Source organism: Mesocricetus auratus, unplaced genomic scaffold, assembly GCF_017639785.1.
Source record: "Mesocricetus auratus isolate SY011 unplaced genomic scaffold, BCM_Maur_2.0 Super-Scaffold_2245, whole genome shotgun sequence".
NCBI classification, from domain to species: domain Eukaryota; kingdom Metazoa; phylum Chordata; class Mammalia; order Rodentia; family Cricetidae; genus Mesocricetus; species Mesocricetus auratus.
Window position 1 is genome coordinate 30,449,246 of NW_024429180.1, and position 7,212 is coordinate 30,456,457.

A 7,212-nucleotide genomic window follows, 5' to 3' on the forward strand; every position below is an offset into this window, starting at 1 on the left:
CTGTCTCTGTCTCTCTCTCTCTCTCATTAAAGACAGTTTGTAATTCTCCTCTAGTTTTATATTTCTATTCTACTTTCCTGAATAGAGGAACAAAGGCTGATTAAAATGGAATATAACTTATATCATTGTACATCTGCAAGAACAGTGAAGACAGATAAAAGCAGGCACATTGTGGCTCCCATTGGACACATTACATGTGCAATATAATTAGCCTGTTTGATCTAATACTGGTTTTATATGCTGTTGTGGTGTGGTGCCTGTACCATGAGCAAGTCTAATGTATCATGCAAAAGCCTGGAGATTGAACTGAAAGACAAGAAATTTGGTCATTTGTGCTAAGAAGTCTCTCTTATTGTAAAGAGGGAGCAGCCTTATATACAGACTTACACTTACAATACAGTGGAAAAACCTCTGGTGTAAGAGATCATGTTTTCACAACTAGATGTTGATGTCAGTGGGGCAAGGCTGGAAAACAGGATGCACCTGTTGCCTGGCCAGTGACTCACAGAGGCCTGTGGGGGCTGGGGCTCAACATCTCTCCCTTCTTTATATATAAATTATTGCCTGTCTTAGGTGACTAGGACATTAATGCCAACCTCACCCATCAATGGAGCGATCACTCAGGCTAGATGACCCTCCTATCTTAGGTTAGCTGGCATCCCTTTAGTCTCACTTGTCATTGTCTGCCTAATTTTTCTGTAGGCTCAACCATAGCTGAGCTGAAGGATTCTCTGTGGTCCTTGAGTGACAAGTTGAGTCTGGGCTTGTCTAAGACTGAGGTGCCTTAGCCAAATGAAGCATATGTTAATAATTCCTATGGCTATAAGGCCCAGAGATAGGGACCTGGCCCATTCTTTAATTAAAGACCTGCCATCTATAATCCCCCAAGGAGGACCTCTCTAGAGGACAGAGGATCCCAGGTCTTGTTTATCCTAATAATTTGATTGACCAATTTATAAGTATTAACTTTGGCAGGGGTAACACAAATGTGAGCCAGGGTAGGCGAACAGGTTTAATTCCTACCTAGATTAAGTTATTTAAGGAGCTCTGAGTGCTGAGAACCTCTGTTACTTCCCCTGTTTCAGGTTATCCACTGTGCTGGCTGTAGTTACAGACTGTTTGATGGGAGTCCCAGATACAATGGCTGCTGTAGTGGCAACAGCAATAGCTACAATCACCCTAGCACTGATGCCAAAGACTCTTTTTTGCTGCAATAAGGCAAGTTGTATTTCTCCAGAGAAATACACAGGCATAGGCATGATACCAGGAACACGAACCACCAAGGCTGATACTGTAGGGAAAAGGGACCAGTCAAACAAACACACCCTAGGCAGAGCCAAAGAAACAGACTTTGGCCCTGTAACCAGAACCAAATAAATGTACCCTGACCCTGAAACCAGTGCCAAAGAAACAAACTTTGTCCCTGGAATCAGAGTCTGTGAAAGAAATGCACCCTAGCCTTAAAATTGGAGCCAAAAATTTAAAATGGACCAGAGGAAAAAACTAACTTTAGCCCTGAAACCAGAGCCAAATCTGATCCTCACCCTGTGCAAAAAACTAACCAATCCTCGAGCAGGAGCTCTAGCCAGTCTGAGCTCAGCATTGAAATCTGACCAATTCCCACTCTGAATGTCCTATATAAACCCTGTGTTTGTTCAGCTTGTGGGTGTTCCCACTACCTGGCTGTCCTCTGCTGCTGTGGCAGAGGGCAGTGGCTCTCCTGGATTTTTCCCTCCCAATAATTCCCTTTGATGAGCTTTGGTGAAGATCTTCTTTTGTAGCGGTGGCAAAGCAGAGGCGACCCTGGGCAGAGCAGAGAAAGCAGGGCTGCAAAACTTTTGCCAGGTAAACCTTCCCTTGGCAGAGCAGAGTTGTTACACTCTGCTACTGGGGAATATCCCCAGCTGGAAGACCCTGTTCTGCCTGAGCAGAGCTGATACACTGGGAAGCATTTCCCTGAGGCAAGGCTGTAAGCAGCTAAACTTACTGCAACCTGTGGCAGTCCTTGGCTCCCGAGTTCCAAGATACCTTTCCATCTGAGCTGTGTAACACTCAGTATTCAGTGACTCCCAAGTGCCAGAATATCTGTCCCTTCTCGATACTTCACTATTTCATGAGCTTTTCAAACAGCCATGGCCTGTTCAAATAGTGAAAATGGGCTTTTGCCACTCATTACAGTCCATACCAGTGTCCAGTTGTTTTAAATGGGTCCTTTTATCACCAAAGTGATATAAGACAGAAGAAAATAAAATTAGGGACTGTTATCTGTGGATTTCTTTTTCTGTAAATTCTAATGTCCTTCAGGTTTACCATCTTCCCTATTGTCACCTCTTCCAGGATGCATACATATGTCCCGCGCTACCGTCTCGCCAGCAAGAACGACGCAGGACACTCGGATCCTTCTGCAGTAAAGCTTTCATACATCTTGAGAGATAGATGATCAGCTTCTGAGAGGGAGACCCCAAGCTAAGAAACCCAGCCCCTTATATAAGCCTAGGAGCTCCGAGTGAGACGTGTAGAGCCGGGATTGGTGGTTTGCTCATCACCCCAGATGACGCCACGGGAGAGGCACAGCTTAAACGGTGAACTCCAACTGACAGCGGATGTCAGCGCCATCTTCTAATGGCAATAGCGATAGCGAGGGCGGCTCCTCACATCTCCCCCTATTCATTTATTTTTGAAGCCATAGGACACCCACAACTTTGGAGTGGAGATAGAGGTCAAATCCCCATGTGCAAATTTGGAACATGTACAAAGCTCCTCTCCAGGGTCTTATCCCCAGAGGGAGCCCCGACCAGTCCCGATGTCGTTTTTCTGGGGGAAGGAGATCATGACATAGAACCTTCATGCAAGATGACTTATCTCCCAGGAGAAAGTCGTTATACCGCAGACCTCTCCTGTGCAGTGCTTAGCCTTGCAACTCCTTGGGCTGCTGAAGCCTACCCACTCTATCCCGTGCAATGAGACTAGCCTCGTGGGGTGCAAGAGCCGGGAGGCCAGCGACCTATTGCTTTAACATGGTTAACCAAATGTCAGGGGAGGCTCCGTGTTCTAAGGCAGCAAGTGCTTGTGCCACCATCACTTTGTCTCTTTTGTTTGGGCTCTGAGCTTACACACCATCCAAAGCATCAACACTATTCCACAGCAGAGAACTAGGCTAAATGATCCCACCCCCACCCATTCCTTAAAATAAGAAAATGCAGATGAAATCCAGGAGGAGAGGCCTTCCATCAGAGAAAGATCCAGACGCGTCGAATTCACTTGCAGGATCGCCACTCTCAACTCACGGAGTGTCTGCTCAAACTCAAAAGTCCAATTCTGTAATAAATGTTGAGACAGAGCTTTTGACAGGTTAGCTGCTCTTGTAAAATTCTCATATTGTACTGAAGTGACACAAAGGCCAGGCAACTTTTGTTCACATCCCAATTGGGCCATCTGCCACAATATATCCAATTGTTCCTGAACCAAATTAATCTGTTGGTTTACCAACATCAGGCCTCCTTGTATCTGAGAATTGGCAGTGGCCTGTTTATCTAGGGCCATGGTCACAGTGGCCGATAGTTCATTAATGGTTTGAGTTGTCTGCACAGTGGCGGAAAGTGCAAGGGCCGAGGCGGTAACCGAAGCAGTAACCGCGGCGGCGGCTATCAGGCCCACAATAATAGCAGAGATCCCAAAAATCTCGCTTTTCCCTAAACAAACTCAAACTACTTGGCACCTCAACAGGAACTGGAACAAATCGAGGCATGCGCATTACCAAAGCAAAAGGGTGCTTAATAGCATCCCAGCATAATGCATAAAAACAATTCTAAGCAGAGCAATTTATTTCTTTCTGATTCTTACCTAAGGTATCATTACTCACAACCCAAATAAAGGGCAGCCAAACACAAATTGGAGCAGCTGAATAATTAGTTCTCTTAAAAGGGGTATACTTAACATTGGAGGAGGACCAATCAGATGATCCAGAGCTCTGTCCCTCACTCAGACTGTTGCCTAATGCCCCTTTCCAATCAAAAGTAATCTGTCCCTTCTCACTATATCCTCCAGCAATCATTGCCATAGGAGAAAGATCAGTACAGCTTCCATTAATTCAAAAGGATTAGCATTAGATCTTTCTGGATCCATATGAATAAAATTATCCTTTAATGAAGAAATCACAGTAAAGCACAAGCTTCCTACCAATGACAAGGTTCTCTCATCCTGAAAACTCTGTATCTGAGGATCTAAAGGCAAAAAGGCAAGCCCCAACTCTCTATTAGTTGTGAAAAATCTAGGGAACACTTGGGCATTATGCATCACTGGCATCGGTAGGGGAAGGTAGACATGATGGCCCACCGTAACTCTCCCATCATACTAGGAACCATCATCCCGAGTAGGAGAGTCTTCATCACCCACTTGGCCTCCATCCTTCTTATTCTGGAGTTGTGAAGGAGCTCTTCGAGTGAGTCTTTCAGGGATCCACAGGGGGTTTTCTTCCTCCTGTGGAAAAACACACACAGCTCCCCTGGATCTTATAAGAATAGGATCCGGGCCTTTCCAGAGATCAGTCAAGACATCTTTCCATTTTACCATTTCTTTTGGCCTATCAGGCTCTAAACTGTGGCGATCGGCCGCAGTGTGGCCTTGGGCATCAGAGTTCAAGAAATTAAGGGTAAAAAGTGCCATGGACACAGCAACTCTTGGTACCGAGGGTAGAACATCCTCAATACTCCCCTTTTGTTTAATCAGATATGATTTGAGTGTACGATGGGCACGTTCCACAATGCCCTGTCCTTGAGGGTTATAAGGTAGGCCAGTTAGATGGGTAACATCCATTTGCCGACAAAACTGTCGGAATTTTTGAGAGGTATATGCTGGTCCATTGTCTGTTTTTAAAATTCTGGGTTTTCCCCAAGCACTCCAGGCCTCAAGGCAATGTTGAATCACATATGAGGCCTTTTCCCCTGTTAGGGGCGTGGCGAACATTACGCCAGAACAGGTGTCAACAGAAACATGAACATATTGAAGCCTTCCAAAAGAGGGAATATGAGTAACATCCATCTGCCACATCTGCAATGGTCTAATGCCACGTGGGTTTATTCCCACGTGGGGAGCAGGTAAGAATTCGCAGCAATTCTGGCATTGAGTAACAATTTCCCTAGCCTCTTTCCTGGATAGAGCAAAACGACGGCGCAAGGTCTCAGCCGTCACATGAAAGCGCTGATGGAACTCTTTTGCTGCTTGTGCGTGGGTAGACAAGGCAGCGGCCACCAGCTTTGTAGCCTTGTCCGCTAAGTCATTCCCTAAGGACATGGGACCTGGGAGTCCAGAATGTGCTCGGACATGGGTAATGAAAACAGGAAATCTCCTATTTAACAAGGCAGCTTGTATCTTCTGAAAGATGTTAGCAACTCTGCTGGAGGATCTTATTATTCCAGCTATCTCAAGGAGATTAACTGCATTAACCACATAAGAGGAATCTGATACAATATTGAGGGGTCCTGGAAAAGCCTCAAGAACCTCCAGTACTATCAGACATTCTACAACTTGAGGTGAAGTTTCATTATATTGTTTAGATATAACCCTATCCTTGACCACATAAGCTCCCATACCAGTTTTCGATCCATCAGTGTACACCACAGTCCCATCTGGGAGTGGGTCTTTAGCTGTCACTTGTGGAAACACTATAGCCTGGTTTAGGGCAAACTGTAAAATTGGATGCTTTGGAAAATGATTATCAATTTGTCCTGAAAAGGAAGTAACTAAAACTGCCCAATCACTAGATGTGGCTGCCAAGGTCTGAACTTGTGCAGCAGTATAAGGCACAATCAAGGAATCAGGATCCCTGCCAAAATGCGTAACAGCTGCTTTTATTCCGCGAAGCGCGAGCTGTGCAACAGCATCAGGGTACCAGTCAATAATCTTAGCAGGGGAAGCATTTGGATGAATCCAAAGTAATGGTCCATGTTGCCACAGGACTGCAGTTGGCAATTGAGCTGTCTTAAAAACACACAGATTAAAAGGTAGTGACTCCTCAATACGTTGTAATTGTGCTTCCTGTAAGGCCTCTTCCACCATCTGTAAGGCTCGGTGGGCGGCAGGGGTAAATTTTCTGGGTGAGGAGATATGAGGCTCACCCTCCAGGAGATCGAAGAGGGGTTTTAGATCAGCAGATGGAATTTTTAAAAAGGGCCTCAACCAATTTATATCTCCCAGAAGTTTCTGAAAATCATTTAATGTTTGTAAGTGGTCTTTGCGAATTTCTATTTTCTGAGGAACTATATTTTTGGGAGTAATCATTGAGCCCAAAAAGAGGCCTGTATCTGCAATTTGAACCTTTTCTGAGGCAATCTCTAATCCCCACTGTTTTAATTCAGCCACCAGCATGGGAAAAGCCTTTTGTAAAACATCTAACTCTTTGTGACAAATAAGAATATCGTCCATATAATGGATCATGATTAAAGATGTAAATTGCTTCCTAATTGGCTCCAAAGCCTCCTGCACATACAGCTGACATATTGTTGGGCTATTGGCCATGCCTTGCGGCAGTACCTTCCACTGAAATCTCTTGTCTGGTTCCATATGATTAAGAGAAGGGATAGTGAAGGCAAACCTTGGTCTATCCCGTGGGTAAAGTGGAATAGAGAAGAAACAATCCTTAATATCTATAATAATAAGCTTCCAATCTTGAGGAAGTGCAGAAAGCAAAGGAAGTCCTCTTTGAACAGGGCCAAAAAGATGCATCTGATTGTTAATGGCCCGCAGGTCATGGAGTAATCTCCACTTCCCAGATTTCTTCTTAATAACAAAAATTGGTGTATTCCATGGGGAGGTAGAAGGCTCTAGATGCCCCAGCCGTTCCTGTTCTTGCACTAATCTTGTGACAGCCTCTAATTTTTCAGAGGATAGAGGCCATTGAGAGACCCATAACGGCTCCTCTGTTTTCCACGGTATGGGTCGTGAAGCCTCAACGGCCCCTAAATAAAACCCAGTCCTTTTCTACCCCGATTTCCATGTTGCGTAATGGGTTTTATTCTGCCTTGTTCTTGCCTACCCAAGCCTCTACCCTTTGTATACCCCATCTTTGCCATAATGGCTGATGCCTGGGGGGAGTATTCATTAGTTAGGGTCATGCCCATGGTTTGTAACACATCCCGTCCCCATAAATTTACAGGGAGTGGCAACACATAGGGGGTAAAACATCCCTGTTTGCCCTCAGCGTTCCGCCAGGTT